The sequence below is a fragment of the Propithecus coquereli genome, unplaced genomic scaffold (assembly GCF_000956105.1).
Source record: "Propithecus coquereli isolate 6110/MARCELLA unplaced genomic scaffold, Pcoq_1.0 Scaffold100, whole genome shotgun sequence".
Classification (NCBI taxonomy): Eukaryota; Metazoa; Chordata; class Mammalia; order Primates; family Indriidae; genus Propithecus; species Propithecus coquereli.
Genome location: NW_012133859.1, coordinates 1,711,839 through 1,728,633, shown reverse-complemented (window position 1 = coordinate 1,728,633; position 16,795 = coordinate 1,711,839).

Sequence of the window (16,795 nt, the reverse complement as noted above, 5' to 3'; positions counted from 1 at the left end):
TGTAAATGAATGAGCATGGCTGTGTTCCAATAAAACTTTATTTAGGAGTACTGAAATTCAAATTTCATATAATGTTCACATGTCACCAAATATTCTTCTTGTGATTACTTTTCAACCATTTATAAAAGTAAAAACAATTCTTAGCTCACAAGCCATATAAGGACAGGTGCCAGACCACGATTGGTCTACTGACCATGGTTTGCTGAGCTCTGGCCTATAATACTAGGATTTCTGTCATTGTACTACCCTTTGCTGCAACACATGACTTTCTGGGTTGACTCTCCAAGAGGAACTTTAATCCTACAAGGATCAAGCATGGTTTTTCAGCAAGCCTCACGGACTTGGGTGTTGTTTATGATGTCTGTGTCTCTGCTGGATTTGTGTTCTTTCCTTTTTCTGAGCTGGTTATAGAATCTTCCTCCTTTTCCAACCTGTATGTTAGAGCTAGCATCCCTATACCTCTGAGGCTTAAGGTAGCAGGCACGTTCAGTTCTTGGAGTTGTCAAAGCCCTATTTTGCATCCGAGCTGGAATATTCATATTTTGAAGAACATTAAAGGACTTTGTGTTAATTGATGCCAGATTGGCTTTCTACTCCACAGTGATTCCTCGGTGAGAGATGTTTATTGCTCTGCCAAAAAATATTAAGTAAAAGACTAGTCAATGGCAATTTAAATTTTTAGAAAAATAATTAGTTTAGGAACACTTCTGAGGTTTCATTTTAAGAAGGAAAAGAAAAGGGAAAGAGTTTATGTTGATTGCTATCTTGATGTGTCAGTTAACAATGTTTTCAGCTATGACTAACAACAAACCTAAATTATGGCAGATAAAATAAATAAGGGTCCCAGATAAGTCCACAGGCAGGCATTGCTGGCATTGGTTCTGCTTCTCAACCCTATGACTCTCTTGGTACTTCCAACACGATGGCTGGTGAGCTCTAAGCATCATGTTCAAAGGCAGAGAAGGAGGAAGGGGGAGAGGCAGCACCAGCTGCATGCATCCTTTCCATCAGATAAAGCAAATTCCTTCCCAAAAACCCTCAGCAGGAAACTGCTTAAGTAACATTGCATAGCATGACTACCATGGCTGCAGGGGAAGCAAGACTTGTCTTTTTCACCCTCCATGGTGGGGGTGTGGGGTTAGCAATAGAGAATAGAGTTAGGAAGGGCTGTTGGGTCGATACGACATTTAAGTGATACTGAATAAAATTCCTGATGTCAGGCAAAGCTATTTTACCCTATGCCAGTGGCATGGGGCACTCATGGAAGTACAGACTTCATTTGTCTTGCTTGCTGAGGTACCTTCAGCTCCTGGCACATTGCAGTCACTCAATAAATATTTGCAGAATGAATGAATGAGTGAGTCAATGACAAGAGCTCTTGGAAGCTCCTTGTTGGACATTACCAGGTCATGGGATGATCTACCCTTTCTTGGGCAACACACCAACAAAGAATCCTTTGGTTCACTCTCCCCCTCCTACCTTCAAGCATGGTTTACCACTGCTCCATACGACAGAACGCCCTCGTACACAGCCCCACCGGCGGTTTCCGCCCATGATTTAAACCCTGCTGAAATAAACCCTGTTCACCGATGTCTTTCTGGATGGGTGAGAGGAGATGCACTGCCTCCACCACCTTGCCCAGTTTGGAATGAAGCTCATCAGTGACTACCCAGAGCCAGAAACCATGAAATGCATTAAGATAAAGAAAATAAAGATGGGAGGGTACACCACAAATATTCGTTCAACCCTTCCCGTGTTCCAGACGCCAGGCTCAAGATTACATATGATTAGTCACCCTTGACTGATGAGGAAAAGAAAGCTCACACAATTAACTATGAGCCTCTAAAAACGTCATAGGTTAAATAAAACAAGATCAAAAAAAGAAAATATGTTTAATTACCAAAAGCTAAAAACCGGTGGACAGTGGTTAACAATGTCAGATTGCCTGAGTGCATTAATTGCCTTTTCTACCCTAAAATGACCAGACTGATTAAAAAAGAAGGACGCAGAAAATCAAAGATACACTGGCAGTAAAATAAATTGCAAAACATTTTTGGATGAGAGAAGGCAGATGGAGAAGGGGCCAGTGAGCTAGCAGAGAGAGAAAACTTCCCCTAAAGTACCTACTATGGAGAAAACCAACAAGAAGAATAGCTTGATCATCGTGATAGTTTATTGAATGATTATTATATTCGTGGCACTTCTCAGTTCTTAACATGTATCATGTCATTTAATCCTCACAAAGTCAATAAGATTATTATCCCCATTTTACAGATGAGGAACCTGAGGCACAGAGATGTAACAGGATGTTTTAAAATGGATCAAAGAACAAGAAAGAGTTCTTGAAAATTAAAAATGTGTTAATCCAAATAAAGCGTTCAACAATGCCTGGCCCGTTCACAGTAAAAGTTTCATCCACGTCAGCCATTGTTTGGGACTATTTCCTTTCTGGTTCTGCTTGTATTTTCCATTGTTGTTTTGTGATCTATACCTAAGTCCAAGTCAAAGCACCCTTTATATTCCAATTTCTTATTGTACAGAGTGTAAGACCTTAGAATCTTTGATTATATTACAAACTCAAACCTAGATCCCTCTTTTGAAAGGAATGGGTGCAGAGGCAAGAAGCCATTCCATTTTCTGAAGATCATCCAAGTGCTTAGCAGGTACAACCAAAAGTAGAAACCTGGCCCCCAGCTCCCAAGTGAATGCCCCTCCACCTGTCTTTTCTTGGTTCAGCCCTGCAGTGGACATGTGGGTGAATCTGCTCAGTCCCCTTGCCAATCACAAGGCCATCAAAGTACCCCAATCTCTTCTGGTGAAGAAAGGGCCAATGACCCACACAGAGCCAGCTGGAGCCTTCCCTGGTTTTGGAGTATGGACGTTAGAAGACAGAAATCACTTTTCACTCAGGTTGCTAGTTAAGAAGGATCTTTGGCCATAATGGCCACAGCCATCTTATTACGTGAAGCCTGACGCCAGGCAGACCCAGGCTCCGAGGGATGAGACCGAGAACCTGGATAACACCACAGAGTATGGCCAAGGGAATTCCAAAGATGACAGCTACACAGCGGGCCTAGAGAGCCATTGGCCCGGGGTTGGGACAGGAAGCCAGAGGGGTCTGCAAGGGAGGGCTTCAGGGAGGAAAATGGGATTGATTATTTATTAATGCCTTTGAGCATTTGGAAAATAATATTCTGGGCACCTGGTAGAGCTGATGGCGCACTTGGAAAAAAAAATTAAATACAGGTACATAGAAAACCCGTCAAGGGAACAAAATGAGACATGAACTCCAGGAAGCACAAACAGTTGTACAAGAAAGGAAACATATTACATTACACCTCTTGGCCCGGCAATGAGCAATATTGACATATCATAATAAGGTTAAAAAAATTGTGACATACTATATTGCTAGGATGGGAGGAGATAAAAATCCCCTGGGACGGAAAGAGTAACAGAGACAATTTTTCATCTATTGTAACAGGCAGTCAAAAGATAATGTCTAAAATGATAAAGAGTAGAAAGTGCATAATAGTTAGAAATATGAAAAGAAATTAGGTAAGAAAAGAATATGAAAAGAAAAGAAATATGAAAAGAATTAGGTAAAACAGTTGAAATTTTAGAGCATGAAGCTCAGGGGTTTTGTTGTTGCTACAAGCTTTTTAAAAGCCATGTGGTCTTAAAGAACATATGTACTGTTATTATATATATAAGTTTACATATATATTAGCATAGTATATATATATATATACACACATTTCAAACAAGTTTGTATTTTGGAAAAATATAACAGATAATTAGTAGTCTCTGAGAAGCCATAAATATGGGTTGTGTCCCTGATCTTAAGAATAAATCAATTATCTTATTCCATTAAAATGAGTCAGCAAATAAGCACAAGAACCAAAATACACATGCCTCCCTCAATCACAAGTCTCTGCAAATACAATGAGTCTTAATGATGCAGAGGGAAGAAAAGGCAAGAAAAAGGAGTTTTTGTTTAAAGTGACCTCTTTGCAACTTCGCAGGAACGCAAGGAGAGGTCTTTGTCATGGCAGTGGCCCCGGAACTTCTAGCTCACGGGGAGGCTGAGATCTCAGTGCATAAAATTTTAGACATCTTAAAAATTATAGCTATGAATGTGAGTGCATGAATCAGCACCAGAGAAAAACAAAGAAAATTTCCATTTTTAAGGAACTCAATATTCTCAAGTCTTTTTTCCTTGCCACTGTGGCTTACAACCCTTTCTCTGTGATGCCAGCCCACCAAAGCCCTGCTGGTAACGCAAGGGGCATTTGTGATGCTATCGGTTCAGGCCCGAAGGCCAAGAGTATATATTATATATTCTCAAGTTGCATGAGCCACCAGGGAAGGTTGCTGCTTGCCTTTCTGCCCAGGCAGAACCCCAGAATCCTGCAGGTGTTAGGACTTAGGCACTCCCTGGTCTTGATCACCACCTCCGACTACACCAAGAGCAGCTCTTCCACCCAGGGGACCATATGAGGGCAAAGATTTGAATGAGAGTGGTGAGATGCACAGTGTGGAGTGTTATATATTGTACTAATGTGTAAGTCAGGACCATGTGATTACAAGGGACAGAATCCCAGTTGGAACAAGTGTAGGTTTAAAAGAGAATTCATTGATGCAATTAGCTCTGGCTCCAAACGTAACTGTTTCCCAATAGTTCAGAAGACATCATGTCAGTACTCTCTCTGTCTCTGTCTCTCTCTGTCTGTCTCTCTCTGTCTCTGTCTCTTGACACATTCAGTTCATGTGATCCTTAGCACACACAATCTCAAAAAAAAAAAGAAAATTCTCTCTCTCTCAGCAGCCATGATAATCCCCAACACTACACAACGCGCACGCAGTCTGTGCCACTCATCGTGAACATCTTTGCATGAAGCCAACCTGGATCATGAGCCCAGAGGAGAGGGGTGGGCCCTGCATTTGACAGCCCCACCAGGTAGGGGATCAACAGCTCTCAGGTAGACAGGTCAGTCTGTTACCAGAAGAAAGTGGGAGGACTCACAGGCAGGCAAAAACTACAAAAATCTACCTATTCCTAAAAAATATAACTTAAGCATAATTACATATTTAATAGAGTGTTATTCTTGTATTAAGTAATAATTACTGCTTACCATGGAATCCGCTGCCAGGAACACGCCCGTATCTGGGGCCGGTTCAGATGGTCTCCTTCTGTCATTCTAACTCTGCAGCGCTTGCTAATTCCCTGTTCATTCTCATAAATTCATGTTCCAAGCCATCTACAGAGCTCTCGCCTACTAATACTCTGTCTGCAATGGCTTGCAGTGTTTATTTTAGGGCTTCCTCAGCTGTATTTCTGTAACTCTTGCTCTATGTATCCTATGAGCTTTCGCAAAGAACCATGCAAGGCTGGAACACAGGAAAGTTGGCCTTCCTTTGAATATTTTAATGAATTATTTTTGCTTTTCCTTTTTCAGTATTGAGGTCATTTGGTTTTCTTAACAGGCAAGGAGATCCTGTGATTTCTCATTTATTCTCTTGCACTCACGGCAGATTTCCAATGGTGGCTACAACACTGTCTCCCGTCCCAGTGCCATTCTATGATGCCATCTTGCCACCCTCCCACCAAGAAGTATGGTCTAATCCCTCTTCTTGAATCTGGGTGGGCTGGTAAGGGTGTGGAAAATATACACACTATTGAGGAAGTAATGCCATGTGACTTCCAAGGCTGTCATAAAAGGTGATGCATGTCCACCTCATTCTCTGGAATGCTCACACTTGGATTGCTGAGCCACACTGTGAGAAGTCTGACCATCCCGCAGTTGCTGTGCTGTGTTACCCAGAGAGGCCCACGTAAGCACTCTAGCTGGCCAGTCCCCCAGGCCGTGCCTTGTGCCAGCCATAGAGCGAATGCAGCTTGCTGTGCTCTGAATATTTGTATCTGCCCCAAATTCATATGTTGAACCCTAACCCCCAAGGTGATGGGATTAAGAGGTGGGGGCCTTTGAGGAGTGATTAGGTTATATAGGGTGGGGGGGGGGAAGGAGGTCCCTTGTGAATGGGATTGTTCCCTTATAAAAGAGGCTGAAGCAAGCTTTTTCGCTCCTTCTGCCATAAGAGGACAGAGCAGCGAGGCACCATCTTTGAAGCAGAGAGCAAGCCCTCACCAGACACTAAATCTGGTGACACGGGTGCCTTGATCTTGGACTTTCCAGCCTTTAGAACTATGAGCAATAAACTTGTGTTGTTTATAAATTACCCAGTCTAAGGCGTTTTGTTAAGAGCTGCCCGAAGGGACTGAGACACACCTTAGCCCCCCGCCGTCAAGTCACCTCCAGCCTTTGAGTCTTCTCAGCTGAGGCCTCATCTGTTGTGGAATAAGGAGAGATCCCTGCTATACCTTCTCCAAATTCCTTGCTCACAAAATCCATGAGCATAATAAAACAGTGGTGGCTTGAAATCACTGAATCTGAGGTGGTATCTTCGGCAGCAGCAGTAACTGTAAACGCTGCCTGAACGAACCCTTCAAGAGGCAGACCAAGAACTCACAGCACCGTGAAATTGTCCCATGGTTCTGTTCCATCCAGAAGGAATCCTTGCGGAGAATTACCAGACACATAGCTGTGACTGCACAGAATGCTAGAGCACAGGGCTCTAGAATGAATCTCATTTTATAGACAAAGAAACTGAAATTGCAACAACTGAAGCTGAGTCAAACAAGAACGGTCCCTTTCTTTAGGGAGCAGGATATGGCCCAGTAATCTAAATAAGATGTCAATCCAGGTTGGCTGGAAAAGTGTAAATTAGAGGCAGATGCATTTCAGTTTAACGCCTTCAGCAAGGAAGGACAAGTAGAAAGTTCATGAACAATCCATATATTCATGGAATTCCATATGTTAAGAGCCACATTGGGTGATGAGTTATGCATGGAGTTACCTGGGCCAAAGTGATTAGTTTGATCTTCATACAGGCCGTTTGGATTCCTGAGGCCCAAGGCAAGAAATTTAATTTATGCACTGCAGGTTGACTATCGCAGAAGTGCACATCAGTTCATAACACGGTTCTGAGCAGGGAGGCCTTGGTTAATCCACATGAGATTAGCTTCGTTGCGAGGCCCTAGGATGTAGTGTGTACTCTGGGAGTATACACTGCTTTCAGCACGGACTTGCTCTGCAACCGTGGGCAAGTCATTCAGCCTTCGTGAGACGCCCAGGTCTCATCTGGAAAACCGGAATCACCATCATACCTCTCTCGTTGGGTGTTAACAAGGTTGACTAAAGTAGTGCAGGTAAAGGATTGAATGCTTGCCTGGGATGTAGCAAGCATTCAATAATGTGGGCTCTGCTAACATTATATATGATAAGATACGATAATTCTGTTGTGAATATAACCATGTTCTCATATAAATAGCAATAATGCCATGGTTAAGAGGGAGGCTTTGGATCCTGAGCACCTGGCTTCAAAGCCTGACTCTATCATTTAGTAGCTGGATGACTTTGGCCAAGTCACTTAACCTTTTTATTGCCTCAGTTTCTAACTCTGCAAAATGGGGATAACAGCGGTACCTATATAGCATTGCTGGGAATTAACTTATGTAAAGTCTGGAGCCTGTGCGTGGTGCATAATATTCAATGAATGTTATTTATTTTTACTATAAACAAGTCCTGTGTTTTACATTTTGAAACATTTCTCAACTCTTGATAGCTCAGATATTGCTGCTAAATCTAAAGGAATCGGCATAAATTTAAGGCCGAAGATTAGGGTAGCGAGGGTGTGGGGCTGGCTTCCCTCCTACAACACTGCATGAGGTCATGAGGCTTCAGAAACACTTTATCTCCTCCCAGATGCTGTCGTTAAAGTTTGCAAGTCTGTGGTCTCAACACTCGACTCCTTGGTGAGCATTGGAATGGCCTCAAATCACACACTTCTCCATTCAGTAATTTCAAAAAAAAATAAATAAATAACAGCTAAACACATAATCTTGATATTTAAGTTGGCACCACATAATAGAAAGCAAAGCTCAAAGAAATCAGCCTCTTGACCCTTCAGGGAGGTGAGGTCCCGTGACCACACCCTGTGTCCATCTCCCTTCTCAGCCCACGTAACTGAGACCCTTACTCTGTTTCTCTTCAACCTCCCCACATTGTCTCTTCATCCCTCTGGGGAAGAACTAAAGAGAACATTTAAATGAGGTCATGGCTTCCCTGACCCATTTAGAGGTCAGGATGTCTCTCTCCAGTGCACATTTTAGGAGTTTAGGGCACAAGAGACCTCAGTCCCAGCCAGCAACCTCCCGCTTCAATGTGGCGCTGCCGCAGGGCTCTGAATGAAGAGGGGGAGAGCCTAAGCTTCGTGTGAGTTTTACTCTAAGGCCGGCTGCATGAACTTCCACCTTCTGGCAAGTCCTCTGTCCCCACCCATTCCGGACTCCACGTTACAGCTCTTTCGACTCCTCACCTGCACCAGCTCTGCGGCTCTGGCTACTGTCCTGGCCCCCGGCCATGGGCTGCCTGCCAGGAGGGCAGGCTGGGCAAACAAAAGAGATGGCAGGTGGGGCAGGAAAGAGACCTAATTACCCTTGACCAGAAAACACATGGCAAAGATGAAGGACTTCAGGCTGGTTTTCTAATGGGAGGGGACCACCGCGGTGGGACAGGGCAGAGGCCACAGGGGCCTCTCCCTGCAGGGCCAGCAGGAAACCAGAGAGGAACTGACTTTACCACACTGGGCACGGTTGGCTCTGACTGGTTTGCTCCAAAGCAAAGTCTTATAAAACCTTTCAGCAGCTACTAAAAGAGAAGACAAAAATATCAGTTGTGGAATAAGTATTCGTATGTCCTGTTGCTGAATATCCTTAGAGTTAAGCATGGAGAATTTTTTTTTTTTCTTTTTTCTTTCCTTCCTTAAAAAGGCAAACAAACAAACAAAAAACCAGCCTGTCAGTGACCACAGAAAGTCAGCTTTGTTTTTTTGGCTTGATTTGAGGATTGTGCTTTCAAACCTGGCGCAGTCCCTAGAGTCTGTCCTCTGCCCCTCACCTGCTACGCCGCCTCCTGCAGTCAGCTGCAGCCTTGTGTGCAAAGACAAAACTCAAAACATCAACTTGCACAGGTGGAAACGTATTCTAAAACCCTCTTCCCTTTTCGAAAATCCATCATCCAAATCTCTACAAGTGAAAAGGTTAGAATGTAGAACTGCTGTGACTGTACTAAGTTTGAAAACTACAATTTGAGGATTTTTTGGTTTTCTGGTGGCAGGAATCCACTCACGCAACATGAAAGGTCAGAAACAAATGGGCAACTTCCGTAACTTACAGACATTTTCAATGGAATCGGAGAGTCCGAGAATCACGCGTTTCCTCGGGGGTTGGCGTTTCCTCCGTGGTTAGAGTTTCCTCGCATTGCCGCACGGACCTTCCCCTCCAGCCAGGGCGGTTTTTGGTCTCTGCTGGGGAGAAAAAGAAAGAGGAGGAGAGGCTCGGGGTGCCTCAATCCCAGGGAGGAGTCCTGGCATGTGGGTGTCCCCTCTCCCTGTCCCCAGCCAGCTTACACAAGTGCAGTTTGTCTGTGCCCAAGGGCAAAAGGAGTCTTCAGGGGGAGAACTGAGGCTGGTGCACAGAAAAGGAGTGAGGACACCAGCCCCACCTTGGAAGCAATGGGGCTTTTGTGGGCTCTTCATGTGCATGACCAGTGCTGGCATTTGTGATCGCTGCCTGGTGTCTGTTTCTCCAGCTGCCCCCTTAAATCACCCAAGGTGGAAAAGGGACAAATGTGAGGGAGGAAGGGGGTCCTAAAAGGACTCTTCCACGAGGGCCCTTCCCTGTGCCTTTGGGTGTCCGGGTTCATCCTCAGCGTTGCCTTTCGATGTCAAAGAAACCCCAGCTGGGCAGTCAGCAGTTCCCATGTAAGGCAGAGAAACCGGCTTTAATGCCGTGGGCGTGGAAGTTACCCCAAAAGGACTGGCACTGTTTTACAAGGTCTTCCTGTCTAAGCGCTTCCCCGAGTCGGGATCATCTGGGGATGGGGAAGCTTTGGAAAACTCAACCCAGATTCCAGGCCACCAGCCCCAGAGACTGGAAGGTTGAGTTTGGAGTGGAACCAGTGTTTCTGTGGTTTTAGGTTTCCAGGTGATTCTCTGTTTAGAAGGTGTGAGCTAAAGCTCAGGTGTAGCTCATATTCTTTAGGGTTCTTTTTTCGGTACTATCAGATTAGTGGCCAGGGGTGGGGGGAAAAGTGACAATCAGATGACTAGTCCTCTGGAACTGGCCATTTCGGAGGTGATCATATACATATTAACAAAAATTTGCACATGAACTGGGAGTGTGTAAGGAGTATGAACAAACCAGAAAACCCAGTCTTACCGCACCACCCAGGCCCCGCTTCTCTTGCAACTTCCAGCGGTCTGCCGTGCCTCCGAGGATAGTAATTTACCCTTCAACACAACGATGAAATGTGATGAAGAGTCCCCATACATCAGCACTTTGTTGTTGTTGGCCAGAAGTTACAGATACAACATGCAATAAATGAGAGAGTACGGTATCTTCAAAGAGAAGATTTTATTAAACTGGGATATGGCATTTGGGTGTAACTTTGTTCCCGTAAATTATTTACGTGAAGGAGATTTAAAATTAATTTTTCAGGGACTGATATTCTGCCTAAAAAGGTAAGAATGCTTAGACGGGTGCTTGTGAAGTTTGTCATAACCAGCCAGGGTGATGAGAACGCCATTGCTTTTAAAAAACAAAACCTTCATGAAAAAGAATGAAATCATGTATCCAACATTGTGCTAGATGTTACTTTTCAAAAAATTAAAATTCAAAAAAGTCAATATAATTTTTATTAATTGTGATTATGGGGGGAAGGGGAGCTAAAAGAGGAGCGAAGAGGGAGCACAGACTGCCACGCTGGCCGAAGTTAAGAACACAGTGAATTAGTACAAGAGAATTTCTTTTTAACTGAACATTATGTTTACTCTTTTTGGTTTTTTTTTTTTTAGTAATGTTCCCCCTTAATTTTCACATTATCTAAATAAGCTTTCAAGTACATACATGCAAGTATAAATATTCTTGGCTAATGTGTCAAAAAAAAAAAAGGCAGGCACTGCCTGGCGTAAACCCACTTCTAATACAGAGCACGGGTCTTCTAGGCTTTGCGTGGGTTCCGGACGGCGGCAGCATCACACGAGGGTGGAACGTTAAGACCAAGTCTGGGTAATTCAGCCCTTCTTCCTCCCATCTCCCTTGGTTGATTCTCCCTGCAGCCCAGCACAGGACAAGCTCTCCCAGAAGTGACTTACTGGAATAGCCAGTGCTCTCGGTCCTTTCAAGAGGCACAGACAACCGTTCGCAGTGTGTATCCTCCACCAGCAAAAAGGCTACGACTTGCTGAAGGCTCAGATAATTGTCGGCATTTTATAGCAACAAAGCACAGGCAGTCCCCCGGTCAGGGACCACCCAACTTAGGGCGATCCGTAGTTACCAACGGGCTCCCAAGGCTCCCCATAAGGATAATTTATAATTAAACAAATTAATAACCTGGGAACTAGATTCTTCCACACATGGAAACAAACCCGCACAGCATGGGCGGTTTGTGGGCACAGCATCACTTTCCTTTTAACTTCTGCATTCGATTTTGTGGGTCTGTGTCTACCCTTGCAGCCGTGTCTCCAAAGCGTGAGTCCAGGTCAGCCTGCAGCGAAGAGAAAGGTGATTACAGTGGAAACGAGAGTAGAAATAATTGAGCGTCCAGAGAAAGGCCAGATGCCGTCATCCACTGGGAAAGCATCAGGCTTGAGTCACTGGACTATGGGGACAATTATAAAGGATAAAGCGAGAATAATGGGACCGAGAAGGGCAGGGCTCCACTGAAAGCATCAGCTGCTACTACGCAGCGCAGTGGGTTAATTATTGAAACAGAAAGGTTATTCCTGATTTGTTTAGATCGAAGTAAGCGTAACATTCCTATTAGCCTAGTGTCAATGCAACATTGGATGAGCGTTAAACTTTAATGTTCCTTTTGAAATTTCTCCTATCTAAACTTTTTGTATGAGTTTGTTTTTATGTTCTTTTTGTTTGAATTAAAAGAAAAGGTGCAGTAATTTCCGTAACATTATTATAGTACAGAGGTATTATTATTATTATAATATTACACTGTATTATTACCACATATGAGCCATTATGGTATTGTTATTATTATTCCCATATATGTGCTGTTCTTCAGGGATCTGAGTGACATACCAATCCAACTTAAAGACATTCTCGAGAACGTATCTGTAACCCAAGGAACACCTGTATTTTTAAATTAAGGTATGTACACTGATTTTTTTAGACATAATACTAGTGCACACTTAATAAACTATAAGTATATATAAACATAATTTTTATATGCACTGGGAAACCACAGAATTCGTGTGGCTCACTTTATTGTGATATTCACTGTTTTTGCAGTGGTCTGGAACGGAATCTGCAGTATCTCCGAGGTCTGCCTGTATTTTTAAGAAGGCCTAGAAATTCCAAAGTTGGAGAGTTTAATCTTGGCCGCGGTGGTCAGTCCGGAATACCGTAAGCAGTACTGGAGCTATATCTTGAGGAAGGAGTTGGAATCGAGCTCTTTGCACGGTGGCGTGGGGGAGATCGGCATTCCTCCAGGAAGAAGCGAGAACAACTGCCCCCAAGTCCAGCGCTGCCACCTGAACACTTCAGGCTGTGGCACCTGCTGTTCACCAGGGTGTCTTCCCTCACACCTTTTGTGGCTTGCTGCCTCACGACATTTAGAGGTCTGCCGAGATGTCGCCCCCTCTGAGAGGTCCTGCGCCATCACCCTGTCTAAACAGCCCTCACCGCCATTTCTTACCCCTTTGCCTTGCTTGTAACCACCTGACTCATATTTTAAAATTTATTTGCTAATATTCTCATAATACAATGATTCTTCGTATCAGTTTGCTAGGGCTGCCCTCAGACGGAGGGGCTTAAACAACAGAAATTTCTTTTCTTCAGTTCCGGAGGCTGGAAGTCCGAGACTGAAGTACCAGCAGGGTGGGTTTCTCCCGAGGCCTCTGTCCTTGGCTTGCAGGCGGCTTCCTTCTGGCTGAGTCCTCACAAAGCCCTTCCTCTGTGTGAGCACATCCCTGGTGTGTCCCTGTGTCCTAATCTCCTCTTCTTATAAGGACACCAGTCATATTGGATTGGGCCCAACCTAATGCCTGCATTTTAATTTAATCACTTCTTTAAGGGCCCTATTTCCAAATACAACCACATTTGGGGTACTGAGGTTAGAACTTCAGCACATAAATTTTGGGGATACACAATTTAGCCCATAACACTCTTCGTTCATCTTTCCAAACATGTTTCCATCGCCCCTGCAGACATATGGGCCACACAGGGACAGGGATTGGTCTCTCTCATTGCTGATTCTCCAGCACGGCACACACAGTAGGCACTCAATACATATATGTTGAAGAACTAAACACTGAATTCAAGGGACCCAAGTTCTTCTTGTTGATGTATGTACACTCTTTGGGGTTAACTCACTGTCCTTGGAGGTAAATACTAAGTCGATCTGAGGTTTGACCTCCCTACCAGGCCTGTTTCTCCCTCCTCAAGGGGCGTCTCTCCCTTCTCTCTTCCAAGCTGGTGGGTTTAGGGAAGCTATGGCCACTAAGGGGTCTCTGGCTTGTGGCGCTTCCTTTATGTTCTTGCCTGTCTCCTTTGCAGAGTGTTTGATCTAGCTTGATGCCAAAGCCTCCCTACTCATGTCCAGAACCTGCTCTTTGGGGGGCGGTGCTGGTATGGGTGGCTTCAGGTTGGGCCATACGTGCATTCTGCAGCCTCTTGTCCTGCTCATCTGCTGGCCGCTGGTCCGGTCAGCCCCTCTGTGTCCTCCCACGGTGGCATGCAGAAGCACCTGGGTTGACATATGCATCCCCAGGGTTGGGGCACTCCCCAGACCTTGCCACCTGGATGCTTCCTTCCACCCTCCCTAGGCTGCAGCTGGGGAAGCCAGAAACAAGCTTTCTGTGCAGGCATTGCCTGCCCCACCTGTCTGACCTACTTCGGTGTTTCTAATCCTATGCCCCTGGGATTTTGACTCCAAGAACCAACGAAATCTCTCTCTTTCCCCTTCCAGTCTGTTGGGACTTCCTTTATACCAGCTCCTACTCCTGTCCTACCTGAGCCTCATGGCGTGCTCTCAGCGAGGAAAGGCTGCCCAGGGAGGAGGAGGAGGGGGAGGAGGAGGAGAAAGAGGAGCAGGAGGAGGAGGAGAAAGAGTGGAAGAAGGAGAAGGAGAACTAAAAGAAGAAGAGGAAGAAGGAGGAGGAGGGAGAGGGGTGGAGCACAGAGAGGAAAATTCTTCAGTAGGCATTTCAAAATAGCTGACTCATTTTATCCTGATGATGGAAATTTTCCTAGTTGGGAGGGAAAAGTTGGCAAGCAGGGAGTGAGTGGAGCCCTGAACTACTTCTGAATCCTTCTCTGTGGACCCAGGAAAGGCTTGTGGGCAGCTCCGGCATGGAGACCAGGCACCATCAGCCTTTCTGAACGCCCCGGTGTTGGGGTAACTACAAACTCCTCACTCCCTACATCTGGTAGGATCAGCCACCAACCCCTGTGGCCCTCAGTCACCTGAGTCCCAGAACAAGGGGTGGAATTCCAACAGGTACCCTGTGTGCTTATATGGGGAGGGAAGTCATCGAATCCAGATCTTTCCCTTTCAGCCAATGATCATAATGTTTTGTGTGAAGCTTCAAAACCTGTAAATAGTAAAACATCATTGCTCTGACCTCACCTGCTCTGGACTCCTCCTTCCATTAGAGGTGTCTGGTTTATTCCTGGGGCCAAAGCAAGGTGTCTTTCCAGACTTTCTAGGATATTCTTCACCCTCAACCTTCTGGCAAATGTTCCACCAAAAAGAAATTGAGACATAATCGTGTAATGTTCTCTGCTGAATTTCCTCAAGGGGCTGCCCGTTGTCCAGTAGTGGCAGTGCAAGGAAGGGCTCAGCAGTGCTGTTCACACCTTTCCAAGTGTTCTGACCTAACTTTTAGTTTCTGGAAAAGCTGGCAGGGATTGTATTGGCTTATATTGTCCAAACTGACATTGCTATTATGCTGTAAAATGTTTGCAAAAAAGACATCATAGTTCATAGGAAAATATATAATTCCTAGCTATGAAAAAGCATCTGTAGGATGTTATTCATAGTTTAATTGTGTGCATGTGATGGGAAAATGCATTCGTAATTTTATACAATATTGCAGCCCACAGAATACTGGGCATGTAGCAATGAACGTGGACCTCCTTGTCCATACCCTGTGCGTCTGCTTTTGAAAGGATGGTTAACAATGTTACCCAGGATGTGACACAAAACAGCCCAGTGGAGGAGCCGTTTTCTGTGCAAACATTGAGGAGGAAGTGGTCCTGCAAACCCACGTGGTCTGGGGCACACAGAAGGAGCTACAAACAGGACGCGACTAGAGTCTGTTTTTTTCTGGGCGCCCTGGTTATCATCATACCTCCAGCTTGATTTATAACAGAACCCACTGAATAACCTGTGCAAGTTATTACTTATGCATGCATGCGAACTAGCCAGGATTCTTACAGCTGTGAGTGATAGCGACATAGAAACATAACTCAGACTGGCATAAACAAAAAAGGGAATTCATTGGCTCATGTTACTAAGACATCAGGGTTGCTTCTGGCTTTAGACATGGTTGGATCTAGTGTTTAAACTGCATTATCATCACTTCTAACCCCATCTTTCTCCCTCTTTCCCCCTCTTTCTTTCTCCACTTGACATCTCTACATATCTCTGCTTGGCCTCAGTTTTCAAACAGTTGGAGGCTCTCCACATGGCTTCTCTGGACTCAGTTCCCCTGGCTTAACAATTGCATAGAAAGAGACAGTTGTGCCTGTTAGCCCTGGAACAAAACTCCCAGGAAGAGACAGGCCTGGCATAGCTTCCCTAGTCATCCTGTGGTTGCAGGGATAAAATACTCTCATTGGCTGGGACTGGGTCACCCACCCACCCCTGTCACCCAGGTGTAGGAGAAGGCAGAGCCAGCCATGCAGAGTAGCTTTCCACAGAACGCAGGGTTCTCTTTCCAGAATAAGCAGAGTTGGGGCACTGGCCAAACAAAAACAAAAGGTGTTCACTACAAATGTCTGTATAAAAATGTATTTGTTTCTAATTTTGTGTTCTAGATTCAGATATTCTCGGCCAATATTATTTATTTATTTATGCTCTTTATGAAGAACCCATTGAGAAACTGTTATTTAAAAAATTGATCATACCCTACAAAGACATACAACTATTATGTACCCATAATAATTTTTAAAAATTGATCAGAGATGTCACCAAGATGGCTGACTAGAGGTGCCCAACACTTGTCTCCTCCACAAAGAAGGATGAAAACAACAAATAAATAATTGCATTTCAAGTAGCGAGTCTAAGGGAGCACGCTGGAATTCAACACTGAAGTGACCAAAACTTTCTGAAACTCAACAGCAAAAAATTAAATAATCTGATTTTAAAATGGGTAAATGTTCTGAATAGACATTTCTCAAAAGATAATATACAAGTGAAAAAATGCTCAATATCACTAATCATTAGGGAAATGCGAATTAAAACCACAATGAGATATCATCTCACTCCAGTCAGAATGGCTATATCAAGAAGACAAAAAATAACCAATGCTGGCAAGGATGTGGAGAAAAGGGAATTCCTATACACTGTTGGTGGGAATGTAAATTAGTACAGGCATTATGGAAAACAGAATGAAGATTCCTCAGAAAACCAAAAATAGAACTACCGTATGATCCAAC